Here is a 14513-nt window from a genome sequence, read left to right on the forward strand (position 1 = left end):
TTAGATGCGACTCTCGAAATTCCCTGTTCTACCCCAAATAGAGGCTTTTCTGGAGAGGTTTAGAAATCGGCAGGTTAAAGAGGTTAGACGTTAGGAGGAAAGTAGCTAATTCTCTCTTGCATTTTCGTTGTGTACAGTAGCTCTCACCTCACACACCTTTCTTTAAATAAACATACAGTCTGCCAATTACTTGGGAAGGAGAAATAGAAGGGCCAAACAAGAACATGAGTCCCAAGTATTCACAGACACATCCTGAGCTCCTGCACAGTAGTTAGAGTCAAGGTCTCATGCTGGGGCCTCTAAATTCTGTATTTGAAGATTTAAGCAATTGAAAGGGAGAGCTCAGGGATTCATCTGGAAGAAGGTAGACTTTTCCTAGCAGGGTGATTTTTTTTTCTTAGAGTGAGAACTTTCTTATTGTGCATACGTACAGATAAAGTGCTTTTTTGTACTCTGTGAAAATGTCATTTTAATCATCTCACTCAGAAATTCCTTCTTGTGGTGTTTTGTATAATTTTATTCTGTAACAGACAACTGCTGCGAAGGTAAATGCTAAAATTACGCTGGGTTTCAGTTGGACTATTGTAGTCTCCATGTCAAAAGCCTAAACATTTCTGTGCAAGTACAACTATACAAAGTAAAGACTCCTCGTGTGGACAAAGCCAGGTTTTGTATCGACTGCTCTAAGGACATATAATCGGGATTGCAAAAAGCATGCTTTCTGTTGAAGCTCTTTGCCCTTTTGCAGGTTTGATTACTTTATGCTTGTCACTTTCTCAAAAACGATTTACACTATCAAAACGCTGACTTCTAAGCTCTGTATCTCCACATTAATTTTCAAGCAAAACAAAGTTTAATAAAAATGTTCTTTCACTGCACAGTTAATCAACCATTATGTGGAATACAATGCACAATGTATCCTATGTATTGTAGATGCTTACAGATGCTTGACCAATGGATTCCTCACTAGTAAATCCTAACACTACCAGATACCTGTAAAAACTTGAAATGGCTAAATTAATAGACTAGATGAAAGGATGTTTGTTACTTATTACTTAGGTAATTGCTGTTGATAGACTGTATCAACCCACACTGTTTTTGTCAAAGGTGGGAGTAAGTGTGTGTCATTATTTAAAATAAGTGTCTTGGCTTACTCATGCAGGGTAAAGAACTTTCTGTGGAATGAGCTAATTTCTCACAATTCAGTTGAATTTATTCGGCCATAAAACAGCCTATGCACTTGTTATCAGAGTACAAAGGTTGAGAACTGAGTCAAGTTTTCCTTTATTGCAAAAACTAACAGAGTGTAAAGAGAAACTCTCAGGTTAAATTCTATCTATAATTTAGTTTTTCAGAAGAAAATAAGGTTGGTAAAACCTAAGAACAATAGGAATGTTTCTATGATTTTCTTTAAAGCTTCCACTGGATTTTTTAAAAGCAATTTTGTTCCTATACTGTTTGATATTCAGACCCTGCAGAACTGTGCCTATGTGTAAGATCCAGAAAGAGAACATGACTGTAAACAAAAGTAAAACTAATTGATTTAATTTCATTGTCCAGGTTGAGATAATAAACACAAAATTAAAATATCAGATAGTGAAATGTAAAATCTTTCAGGATCTAAAATGTTTGTTTTAACATGGTAAATAAGTGTTAATGTGGCTGTATCCTTCAGCTACAGTGCTGCAGCTGTGCCTCTGTAGTACAGACAGTTCCTATGTTGACGGAAGGGGTTTTTCCGGGGATGTAGTAAATCTGCCTTTCTGAGAGGTGGTAGCAAGGCTGGTGGAAGAATTCTTCCATTGACCTATCTGTGTTTACACTAGGGGTTAGTTTGATGGAACTGTGGCACTCAGGGCACAACTTTTTTCACAACCCTGAGTGGCATAGCTAGGTTGATGTAACTTTTAAGTGTAGACCAGACCTTAGTAGAAGTACAGTTGCTGCTTCATTATGAAATTTGTTATAAAATTGCAAAGTCAGGAGGAAGACTCCAGCAAAATGCAAGAATGAAGACAATGCTATGTGGGCTGGTAAACTTGGGTCAAAGTTCAAGTGTGAAGCTGTGGAATCTATGTGATTGTCATGGATTAAAGCCATAGGATTGGATCAGAAGGCTCTTTTAGACCTGTGCGGTCTTGCATGTCCGATACATCATCGTATCCCTTATAGTAACATCTCCAGCCTGTCCAGTAAAAGCCACTTTACTCCTTTAAAATAAATATAATTTCTATAATGTCAGACTGCCGTCATTTTCATTGTTTTGTAGTGATGTGATTTTACACCTTAATAAAAATTTGGATATTAAGAGCAATAATAGTTGAGGCAAACTCTTTGAACACATATTCAACTACAATGTGCTGTGTTTCAGGGCTGGATTAACCTTTTGTGGGCCTGGCGCCAAACATATTTGTGGGCCCCCATGGAAGCAATGGAGCATGGCTTGAGGAGGTCAGTCCCCAGAGCAAGGGGCCAGCCAGGGGCAATGGGGCATGGCATGGCAGGGGCAGCCCTGCTCCACCCAGCCCAGTGTGAGGACACTATTTACAAATCAGCAGTTGTCAGACGCACAATGGCCTGCCTGGCCTTGTGCTGCCAGCGTGCCCCTTCCCCTTGGAGGGAGGATCCGTGCCATGGTACACAGCACCCCCCCCCCCCAAAACCCCATAGGTGTGACTCCATGGGTGCTTCGGGGGTGGAGCACCCACAGAAAAAAAAATAGTGTGTGCTGTGCACCCAGTGGTGGCCCTGCTGATCAGCTGTTCAGCAGCTGGCAGGAGGTGCTGGGAGAGAGGGGAGGAAGAGGTGGAGCGAGGGCAGGAGCCTCGGGGGAGGGTGAAGAATGGGGCAGGAAGAAGCATGATGGGGGTTTGGGGGGAGAGTGTGGAGTGGGGGCGAGGCTTGGGGCAGAGCACCCACAAAGAAATCAGAAAGTCAGCACCTCTGCAACACCCCCCACCCCTCCCAACTCCCTATGGCCAGAGGGACAAATGCAGTGCCCCGAACAACCTTGCAGGCTGAGCAGAGCAAGTGGTGGGTGGGGGAGAGCTGGCGGGGTCTCAGGGCACAGTGCAAGCAGAGCAGGCCAGGGCCCCTTCTGAGCATGGGCCCGGCCCCAGTGGTGCTATTGTAAACCCAGTACTAGTTCCATAGGCCCCTCTCCTGTATTGTGTAGCACTTGGGCGGACTGCTGCATCCCCATGCTCTGTAATGTGGCGTCGGCACTGTAAGTGATTTTAAACAAGCGAAGACCGGGAAGGTCAGAGTTAAGATTGAGATGCTTGCTCATCATGTTTTCACTAGTGTGTATTGTATGAGTTATTGCCTACCATTTGAAGAGCTATAGCAATTTCTGTTTTGATACATTTTCAAAGGCATTTTCAATCTGTAGTATGCTAAATTTTAAAGACCAAGATTAAAAAAACCCCAACTTCTAATGGCCAATTTGAAATAATATATATCTATACTTTAAAAAACTGATGTGTAACTTCAGTAAATTTGTATAGAATGTTGAAATGTGGCAGCTTTTTGCTTGCATTCCTGTTGTTTTAAATGCTACATTTGTTTGTCCCAGCTTGTAGTAAATACTGATAGCTGAGTCCTGAATACATGTGTTTATGAAGAAGTACTTACAGACACTTCATTATAGTTTGGAGTGTTGATGTAGCCATGTTGGTCCCAGGATACTAAAGAAACAAAGTGGTTGAGATAATATCTTCTATTGGACCAACCTGAAGAAAAGCTCTGTGTAGCTCGAGAGCTTGTCTCTTTCACCAACAGAAGTTGGTCCTTTAAAGATATTACCTCACCCACCTTGTCTCTCTACTGACACTATACAGTAAAGAATACTATAGGGATATAATGAACATATGGAATAGAATTGCTATTGAATTAAAGGTCTGTTGAAGAAGTCAAATGTGCCTGCGTTATGTGGAAAGCTAAAAGGAGCTGGCCTGATGGACTAAGCAGTCTTCTCCAGTTGTCAGGGTGTTGTAAATTAATAACAGGTTTCAGAGTAACAGCCGTGTTAGTCTGTATTCGCAAAAAGAAAAGGAGTACTTGTGGCACCTTAGAGACTAACCAATTTATTAGAGCATAAGCTTTCGTGAGCTACAGCTCACTTCCGCAGATGCATCTGAGGAAGTGAGCTGTAGCTCACGAAAGCTTATGCTCTAATAAATTGGTTAGTCTCTAAGGTGCCACAAGTACTCCTTTTCTTTTTGTAAATTAATAAATTTTTAATATCAAGATGAAGCTGTAAATTCTTGGGCTCTTTCATTTGCAGTAGAATTATGTATAATATTTAACTATTAATGATTATACATATAAATGTAATTTTTATGCACTTTAGTCAACATACATATTCATCTAGTGTAACAAAACCCTCAGCATATTGATAGAAACAATTGATCTAGACAAAGTGACAGGTTTCTCAGTGGAGCGAACTTTTCCTGTTAGGAGCAGGAAAGACGAGTGAATAGTAAGTGTCTATATTTCAGGGCCTAATCAAAAATTATTGAAATTAATAGAAAAATTCCCATTGACTTCAGTTGGAGTGGGATTGAACCCTTAAACAGTAATTTTCTAAATAGAACCTGGGCTTACCTGTATAGTTTTTATTTAATATTGAATGGAAAGAAAACCTCTGTGCTGTCTGTCATTTTCTATAACAACATTTCACAAATGATCCTGCTGAACCTATTTTGCAAAGATGAAGTTAAATGGACAGTTCAGTTTTGTTAAAGGCATAGTTTTATCTGATCGTGGATTATCATTTAGTTTACTATAGTAGGTGTCTCTCTTTTTTTTTTAAAGTTGCCTAGATCTAGTTAATTTGTTGAAATCCAGAAAATTTTAACCAAGTGAAATTAGTATGTTGAAGTAGACACCCAGTAGCACCAAAGCAATAAATCTGGCAGGTACACAAATCTTGTTTATATCAGGTAGGGAGGTGGTTATTTGATTAAGTGGCAGCAGCTTTTTGAAGTGAAACTAAGCTACCTACTTTTATAGATGGCCTGGAGCTTGGTCTACCCACAAGAATTCTGGTGCTCACAGGGTTAAATCAAGTACTTAGAAAGCATGGGTGAACACAGTCTTACAAGCGTTACAAGTATTGTTTATATTCACATTATCTCTGAGCAAAACCTGCTCTCCACTGATAACTCAGAGCTCAGTCTTGCTTATCTGTTAGCTGCTCTGACTTTACTTTGCTCTCAGGCTTGCATTGAGCTATTGAGGAAGTATTTGTATGGACCCACATCTGTTCCCAACCCCCAGGATCCTGGCTAGTGTGAGTGCAGTTGAGTCAGTATAGTAGCCATTTTTAATGAGAGATTGCATATTTGTGAGCAGCAAGTTCAGCCACTTTATTCTTAAATTACATGGAAATTTCAAAACATACCCAGCATTCAGATGACAGGGTACAAGAATTAAAAATATTAAAACAGATATTTTAGTGATTGTAACACGCTTTATTTAGATGTCTCTATGTGGATAAGGAATTTAATAAGATGCATTTATGCTTAGCTTTATGGAGTCATTGACCGGATGACTGGAAAAAGGCTAATGTAGTGCCAATCTTTAAAAAAGGGAAGGGAAATGGGAAAGAGATGGCCAGCCCTCTGTGGAGATAGAGGTGGTTAGGGACGATTTAGAAAAGCTGGATGTGCACAAGTCCATGGGGCCGGACGAGTTGCATCCGAGAGTGCTGAAGGAATTGGCGGCTGTGATTGCAGAGCCATTGGCCATTATCTTTGAAAACTCGTGGCGAACGGGGGAAGTCCCGGATGACTGGAAAAAGGCTAATGTAGTGCCAATCTTTAAAAAAGGGAAGAAGGAGGATCCTGGGAACTACAGGCCAGTCAGTCTCACCTCAGTCCCTGGAAAAATCATGGAGCAGGTCCTCAAAGAATCAATCCTGAAGCACTTGCATGAGAGGAAAGTGATCAGGAACAGCCAGCATGGATTCACCAAGGGAAGGTCATGCCTGACTAATCTAATCGCCTTTTATGATGAGATTACTGGTTCTGTGGATGAAGGGAAAGCAGTGGATGTATTGTTTCTTGACTTTAGCAAAGCTTTTGACACGGTCTCCCACAGTATTCTTGTCAGCAAGTTAAGGAAGTATGGGCTGGATGAATGCACTATAAGGTGGGTAGAAAGCTGGCTAGATTGTCGGGCTCAACGGGTGGTGATCAATGGCTCCATGTCTAGTTGGCAGCCGGTATCAACTGGAGTGCCCCAAGGGTCGGTCCTGGGGCCGGTTTTGTTCAATATCTTCATAAATGATCTGGAGGATGGTGTGGATTGCACTCTCAGCAAATTTGCGGATGATACTAAACTGGGAGGAGTGGTAGATACGCTGGAGGGGAGGGATAGGATACAGAAGGACCTAGACAAATTGGAGGATTGGGCCAAAAGAAATCTGATGAGGTTCAATAAGGATAAGTGCAGGGTCCTGCACTTAGGACGGAAGAACCCAATGCACAGCTACAGACTAGGGACCGAATGGCTAGGCAGCAGTTCTGTGGAAAAGGACCTAGGGGTGACAGTGGACGAGAAGCTGGATATGAGTCAACAGTGTGCCCTTGTTGCCAAGAAGGCCAATGGCATTTTGGGATGTATAAGTAGGGGCATAGCGAGCAGATGGAGGGACGTGATCGTTCCCCTCTATTCGACATTGGTGAGGCCTCATCTGGAGTACTGTGTCCAGTTTTGGGCCCCACACTTCAAGAAGGATGTGGATAAATTGGAGAGAGTCCAGCGAAGGGCAACAAAAATGATTCGGGGTCTGGAACACATGAGTTATGAGGAGAGGCTGAGGGAGCTGGGATTGTTTAGCCTGCAGAAGAGAAGAATGAGGGGGGATTTGATAGCTGCTTTCAACTACCTGAAAGGGGGTTCCAAAGAGGATGGCTCTAGACTGTTCTCAATGGTAGCAGATGACAGAACGAGGAGTAATGGTCTCAAGTTGCAGTGGGGGAGGTTTAGATTGGATATTAGGAAAAACTTTTTCACTAAGAGGGTGGTGAAACACTGGAATGCGTTACCTAGGGAGGTGGTTGAATCTCCTTCCTTAGAGGTTTTTAAGGTCAGGCTTGACAAAGCCCTGGCTGGGATGATTTAACTGGGAATTGGTCCTGCTTCGAGCAGGGGGTTGGACTAGATGACCTTCTGGGGTCCCTTCCAACCCTCATATTCTATGATTCTATGATTGAAAGTTACCATTTTTCCCCTAATGATATTTGCTGATCACTTTAAGCCTAATGCTGCTCTGTACCCATGCAGGAGGGTTTAGTTACTGGAAGGTGTTCAGAGACTTGAGTGATCCCCTAGCGTATCATATGTTTCTGCTGCAGTGCTAAAAGTGTTGTCTACATGTCCCACAGGATGATGATGTTGTTACATCTTCTGTTTTCTATTGCTTTTTCTTTTTGATTTTTGGATTAACTGAAGTCTGTCAGTCTCATTTCTCCTCCCCCCCCCATTTACATTTTCTAAAATTAGACCTGCCAGCTATGTACATCGTACATCGTATCATCCCTCTGCTGTCCTCAGCTATTCTGTGCTGGGATCAAGTTATTTTTCTGAGACTAATATTCTTGTACATTTCAATAACAGTGTGACAGCTTGCCCCCCCCTTCCGGGTGCCACCTGATGTACTGGGGTACCACTGAGCCAGCCTGTTCCATTATCCTGGGCCCTCTCACCCTGTCCTGCTAAGCCAGGCCCTCAAGCCTTCTCTAGCGCACACTCAGGTAGGGACGCACCCAGCTGCAGAAAGACACAGACACTGAAATCAGTACTGCATGGGAAGACTTTCAGCTAAGGAATTGCCCAGCACTCAAGTGCATTCTCCCCCGGAGAGTAAACCCAAATTGTATTGTCTTGCACTGCAACGAGAACTGTACAGCATAAGCTAATAGAAATTTGCTCTCTCCCTGGATGTGGAGAGAGAGATGCACAGCTTTTTGCCGCTGCCGCCATGAATTACACAAACTGGGTTTAAAACAAAAACAAGTTTATTAAGTACAAGCAGTAGATTTTAAGTGATTACAAGGGATAGCCAACAGCTCAAAGCAGATTACCTTATTAAATAAACAAAACCCAAATGGAGTTTAACACACTAGATAGGTAGGATGTAAATTAGCAGATTCTCACCCTGAGTGATAAACAGGCTGGCAGACTCTTAAGGCACAAGTTTCCTTGGCTTTCCCAGGTTTTCATACACAAGCTAAAGATCCTTCTAGCCTGGGACCATCACTTCCCACAGTTCCGTCCTTGCCCCTCAGGTGTTTCCAGGTGTGTTCTTGCAGGAAGAGTGAGATCCCCCCATGATATCATTGTCCCCCTTTCTGGAAAGCTCTTTTGCTGTGACCTGTGTCAAGCAGTTCCCATTGTGTTGTTCTCTCTCTGAGAGGTTTCTATTGTACACAGTTCCTGGGGTAATCCGTGTGCTTATGTGCATTCCTCCATAAGCCATTAACATGGTTTGGCCTTTTTACTGTCGTACCTGAAACACTGCTTGTGGGTGCTTTCAACCACACATGTTTCAGTAACACATACACAGCCAAACTTCATAACTTCACATATGACAACACATACAATCCAATGAAAAGTTAATGTCTAGCAGATCAAGACTTTTAGACTGGTACCTCACAAGGCATACTTTGTACAAAACACATCCTAATTACATGACAATGGTGAATATTGGGGTGTCAGGATGTCACAAATGGACCTTCTCATAAGAACTGATGAGACAGGGCAGAGGAAGAGGGTGACTTATATGTATCCGCTCAAGCCCTGATCCTGAAAATAAGTAGAAAAATGGCCGTTCCTTGTTGTCCAGGTGCACAGAATGGAAAGAGTTTGTATTTGGTACATTTTGCATCGGTACTTCTGAAAGCAGAATTTAGCTCAGAAATTTGGACTTGGATAACAGTTGATTCCTGAAACAGAACAGAATCTGACTTCTTTTTCACAGATGTATTGGGATCTGCAGTGTTACCAGGACCAAAATGTAGTACAGTGGTTCTCAACTAGGGGTCCGGAGCCCCCACTTGGTGGGCCGCGAAAAGGTTTCAGGAGGTCCGCCAAGCAGGGCCAGTGTTAGATTCACTGGGGCTCAAGGCAGAAAGCCGAGGCCCTGCCATATGGGACTGAAGCCCAGGGTCCTGAACCCTGCCACCTGGGGCTGAAGTTGAAGCCTGAGGAACTTAGCTTCATGGGGCCCCTTGTGGTGTGGGGCCCTAGGCAGTAGCCTTGCTTGCGACTCCCTAATCCCAGCTCTGGCTTTTATATGCAGAAAAAAGTTGTTGTAGCACAGCTGGGCCTTTGAGTTTTTATAACATGTTGCGGAGGGGGAAGGGGGCTCAGAAAGAAAAAGGTTGAGAACCCCTGATGTAGTACAAACTTTTTCACCGTAGTAAGTAAATATTATGAATAAGGTGACGATTTAGTCACAGAGGTCATGGCATTCATGCATTCCGTGACTTTATTGGACCTCCAAAGAATGGAGCTGTTGAGTAAGAAGACCATTTTTACTTAAGATGTTTCAGAGTAGGGGATGGAGGCTAGACTGTGTGCCCCTTCCCTGCTGCAACTTGGGCTGGATGGGTGCAATCAGGACCCGGCAGTCCCTGACCTGTGGTTTGTGGCGGGTGGAGGGACTGCAGCTGCGGTGGGCTCCGGAGCAGGGACTATGCACCCCGTGGCTGCATTCCCTGCTGTGCCCCATCCCTACAGCTTCCGCCGGGCGCTGCAGCCAGGGCCATGCAACCCAGCCGCGTGGCTTCCATTGGCTTCCCAGGCTGCAGCCAGCTCCAGAGCTGGGGCTGTGCACTCCCTGCTGTGCCCCAGCCCCGCAGCTTCTGCTGGAGGCCGCACTGCAGCCAGGGCTATGCACCGCAGCCCCATGGAACATATATAAGATATATACATACACGTGCAGATAAGTTGGAAGTTACCATACAAACTGTGAGAGGCTAATTAGTTAAGATGAGCTATTATCAGCAGGAGAAAAAAACTTTTGTAGTGATAATCAAGATGGCCCATTTCTTCCAGGTTATCTGTATGTATATGTATATATCTTACTATATGTTCCATTCTATGCATCCGATGAAGTGGGCTGTAGCTCACAAAAGCTTATGCTCTAATAAATTTGTTAGTCTCTAAGGTGCCACTAGTACTCCTGTTCTTCGTGCATAGTAGTTTCCTCAGGAAGTCAGTGGTGTCTCGAAGATAGCTAGGAGTGCTGGTAGCATAGGGTTGAGGAGAGAGTCCAAATAGCCGGATAGTCCTGCCATGTAAGAGTGAGATGATGGAGTGTCCAGGATTTCCAGGTTTATGGATCCTGGGTAGCAAATAGAATACCCCTGATCGGGGCTCTAGGGGTGTGTCAGTGTTAATTTGTTCCCGTGCTGTAGCAGGGAGTTTCTTGAGCAGATGGTATAGTTTCTGTTGGTATTCCTCAGTGAGATCGGAGGATAGTGGCCTGTAGAATGTGGTGTTGGAGAGTTGTCTGGCAGCCTCCTGTTCATAATCCAACCTGTTCATGATGACTATAGCACCTCCTTTGTTAACCCTTTTGATTATAACGTCAGAGTTGTTTCTGAGACTGTGGGTGGCATTGTGTTCTGTACAACTGAGGTTATGGAGTAAGTGATGCTGTTTGTTCAAAAAAAAAAAGGAGTACTTGTGGCACCTTAGAGACTAACATATTTATTTGAGCATAAGCTTTCTTGAGCTCACGAAAGCTTATGCTCAAATAAATTGGTTAGTCTCTAAGGTGCCACAAGTACTCCTTTTCTTTTTGCAAATACAGACTAACATGGCTGCTACTCTGAAAGCTGTTTGATCACAATTTCAGCCAGTGCACGTCTGCGGAAGCACTCTATGTAGAAGTCCAGTCCGTCATTTTGACCATCAGGAGGAGTCCACGCAGAATTCTTCTACTTGTAGCGTTGGTAGGAGGGTTCCTGTAGGTGGTTAGTGCTCTGTTCAGTGGTGTGTTGAAAATATTCCTTGAGTCGGAGATGGCGAAAGTAGGCTTTCAGATCACCGCATAACTGTATCATGTGCGTGGGAGTGGTGGGGCAGAAAGAGAGTCCCCAAGATAGGACAGACTCTTCTGCCGGGCTAAGTGTGTGGTTGGATAGATTAACAATATTGTTGGGTGAGTTAAGGGTTCCACTGTTGTAGCCCCCTGTGGCATGTAAGAGTTTAGTGTCCTTTTTCCTCTGTAGAGAAGTAAAGTGTGATTTGTAAATGGCTTGTCTTGTTTTTGTAAAGTCCAGCCACCTGGAAGTTTGTGTGGAAGGTTGGTTTTGTATGAGAGTCTCCAGTATTGAGAGCTCATTTTTGATCTTCTTTTGTTTGCTGTACAGGATGCTGATCAGGTGGTTCCTCAGTTTCTGTAAGTGTGTGTGTGTGGCACAATCTCTCACGATAGTCAGTTTAGTATGTCGATTGCAATGGATTTTTTACCTTCAGTCCATTTGGTATGATGTCCATCTGTTTGAAGTTGGAGAGGAAGATGTCTGTCTGAATCTGTGCAAGTTTTTTCGTGAAGTTAATGGATTTCCACTTCATACGGCTAAATTCAGCTTGTGCACGTCTGCGGATCAGGAATGGTAACATACAAAAGCCAGTAGGAGAACACTTCAATCTCCCTGGACACTCAGTAACAGATTTAAAAGTTGCTATTCTTCAACAAAAACCCTTCAAAAACAGACTTCAAAGAGAAACTGTTGAGCTACAGTTCATTTGCAAAATTAACACCATCAATCTGGGCTTACAGAATCATAAAATATCAGGGTTGGAAGGGACCTCAGGAGGTCATCTAGTCCAACCCCTGCTCAAAGCAGGCACAATCCCCAATTTTTGCCCCAGATCCCTAAATGGCCCCCTCAAGGATTGAACTCGCAACCCTGGGTTTAGCAGGCCGATGCTCAAACCACTGAGCTATCCCTCCCCCCTTGAGTAGGGACTGGGAGTGGCTGACTCACTACAAAAGCAATTTTCCCTGTTTTGTTATTGACACGTCCTCAATTATTGGGAGTGGACCACATCCACCCTGACCTAATTGGCCTTCAACATTGGTTCTCCACTTGTATGGTAACTCCCTTCTCTTCATGTGCCAATACATATTTATGCCTGTTTCTGTAATTTTCACTCCATGCATCTGAAGAAGTGGTTTTTTTTAACCCACAGAAACTTATGCCCAAATAAATCTGTTAGTCTTTAAGGTGCCACTGGATTCGTCATTGTTTCTGTGCATACAGACTAACACGGCTACCCCTCTGACATTGCGAACTATGAAGACAGAATTTTTTGAACAGAGTGGAAATTTATATTATTGTTAGAAGAAAAGGAGTACTTGTGGCACCTTAGAGACTAACCAATTTATTTGAGCATAAGCTTTCGTGAGCTACAGCTCACTTCATCGGATGCATACTGTGGAAAATACAGGAGATGTTCTTATACATACAAACCATGAAAAAATGGGTGTTTACCACTACAAAAGGTTTTCTCTCCCCGCACCCCACTCTCCTGCTGGTAATAGCTTCTCTAAAGTGATCACTTTCCTTACAATGTGAATGATAATCAAGTTGGGCCATTTCCAGCACAAATCCAGGTTTTCTGTACCAGAGTGCATAAAAGGTTAGGGCTTGGTTCGGTTCCTTTGTTTTTGTTTTTATTGCATCAACATAGGTAATGGTTTAAAGAGGTTTTTTTTTTTTTTTTTAAGGTTTGTATCTGATAATAAAAACAAGTAGCTGCTCTAATGTGGGTGTAAAATACTGTACAACAACTAGTCATCAGCTAGCATTTCACAGCACGTCTAATAAAGGTCTCAAAACCTGAAATCTGATATTTTCAGCTCTTCTTAAATAAATATTTAATGAAAGTAGTCGAGATAACTGTAAGACTGGAAACATCTGAAGGGCAAAATATTTTCAGAAGTATACAATATCATTTTTTGTCTTTTGTGGATATTGTTGAATAAAATGCTTAGTTTTTGAAATTATACTCAATGTATGGAATACATAATATTTAAACCTTTTAATAAATTGCACTAAAGTTAAAACTGATGTTTTGAATGTCTAATTTTTATAGATGGTTGACCCACAAAATCCTACATTATTGAAAACCATTTGAGCAATTTTTCCTTGACTTTTTATGCATGTTTCATCTTTGAGATTCAGTACTTAATACTATTGTTGAGGGATGAGTACTAGGAGGCACAATTGGCTTGTGTGGTCTGCTGCTAGTTTCTAAAATACATGCTGAGATGCAGTAGAGAAGCAGAAATTATTGTGATTATATTTGAAGGGGCTCCAATGTTGATCCAGAGAATGTAGACTAGTAAGCCCTACATCTGTGTCTGTCCAATTGTTTAAAATGTCAATTAAAAACAGAATAACAAAACACCAGGAAGATCATGATATGATCGGGTCTAGCCAACAGAGATTCTGCAAAATAAAATTCTTTCTAATCTGTTAGAAGTCTTTGAATCTGTCAGTGAATAAGAGAGCATTTACTAAATGGATTTAGACTTCCAAAATGCCTTTGACAAGGTTCAACACAAGAGGCTAGTAAAAAAGTTAAGTAGTTATGCGGTGAGAGACAAAGTATTGTCATGGATTAAAAACTGGGTTGAAGACAGCAAGCAAAGAGTAGGATTAAATTGTAATTTTTCATCATTGCAAAAGGTTATGTATTAGGTCCCCATGTTTTATAATACAATTAAGCTTGGAATAATTTGATTTTTTTTAAAGAAATAATTTTGATGGATAACATCGGTATTTATTTCTAAGATTTTTTTTTTGTATTTTTATCAATTTAAATTTTCACAGTTGCAGGAAATTTCGGGAGGATCAGTAGTGTGGGTCAGACAATTATTTAATGACAATAGACATTGAGATTAAAAGAAAAACTGAGAAAACATATTGTCAACATCGAATGTCAAAATATCCAAAGTAAATATCCTTAAATAAAACTTCAATAAATTCTCTAGCAGCATTTTTCTTACTTTGCCTATATTATTGATGGAAATATTTTTGTTTTGTTTGTACGGTGAAATTGATGTTTACTGACAGCGACTAAAAATATCTCACCCTTCCAAACCTAAATATATTAATGAACTGGAAGAGGGATGAACAGTGAGATAGCAACATTTTCAGATGACCTAAAGTTATTTAAATTAGTCAGGATCAGATACGAGTGTGGTGAACTTCAGATGCAACTAAAAAAGCTAGGTGAATGGTTAGCATGATCGGGCAAATTAACTGTATCTGCTCAAGAAAGGGAGCTGGGTGTTGTGGAGAACTCAATAAAGACCTCTGCTCAATGTGCTGCTATGGTCAAAAAAGCAAACAAGATGTTATGTTGCATAAGGAATGGGATGGTGTCTAAAACAAAAATAATATTATGCCTTTATATAAATCAACAATGCAGCCTCATCTGGAGACTGTACTTTGCTGCTCACCCTATTTTAAAGAGCATAATGC

At 41.9% G+C, this 14513-nt stretch overlaps 1 protein-coding gene across 4 annotated transcripts in view; it reads left to right on the forward strand.

Moving 5' to 3' along the window:
- The window catches only part of MYO6 (myosin VI), a 179646-nt gene that overhangs the window by 696 nt on the left and 164437 nt on the right, over positions 1-14513 (forward strand). The gene's annotated exons all lie outside the window — the stretch shown is intronic.

The sequence above is a fragment of the Lepidochelys kempii genome, chromosome 3 (genome assembly GCF_965140285.1).
Source record: "Lepidochelys kempii isolate rLepKem1 chromosome 3, rLepKem1.hap1, whole genome shotgun sequence".
Taxonomy (NCBI): domain Eukaryota; kingdom Metazoa; phylum Chordata; order Testudines; family Cheloniidae; genus Lepidochelys; species Lepidochelys kempii.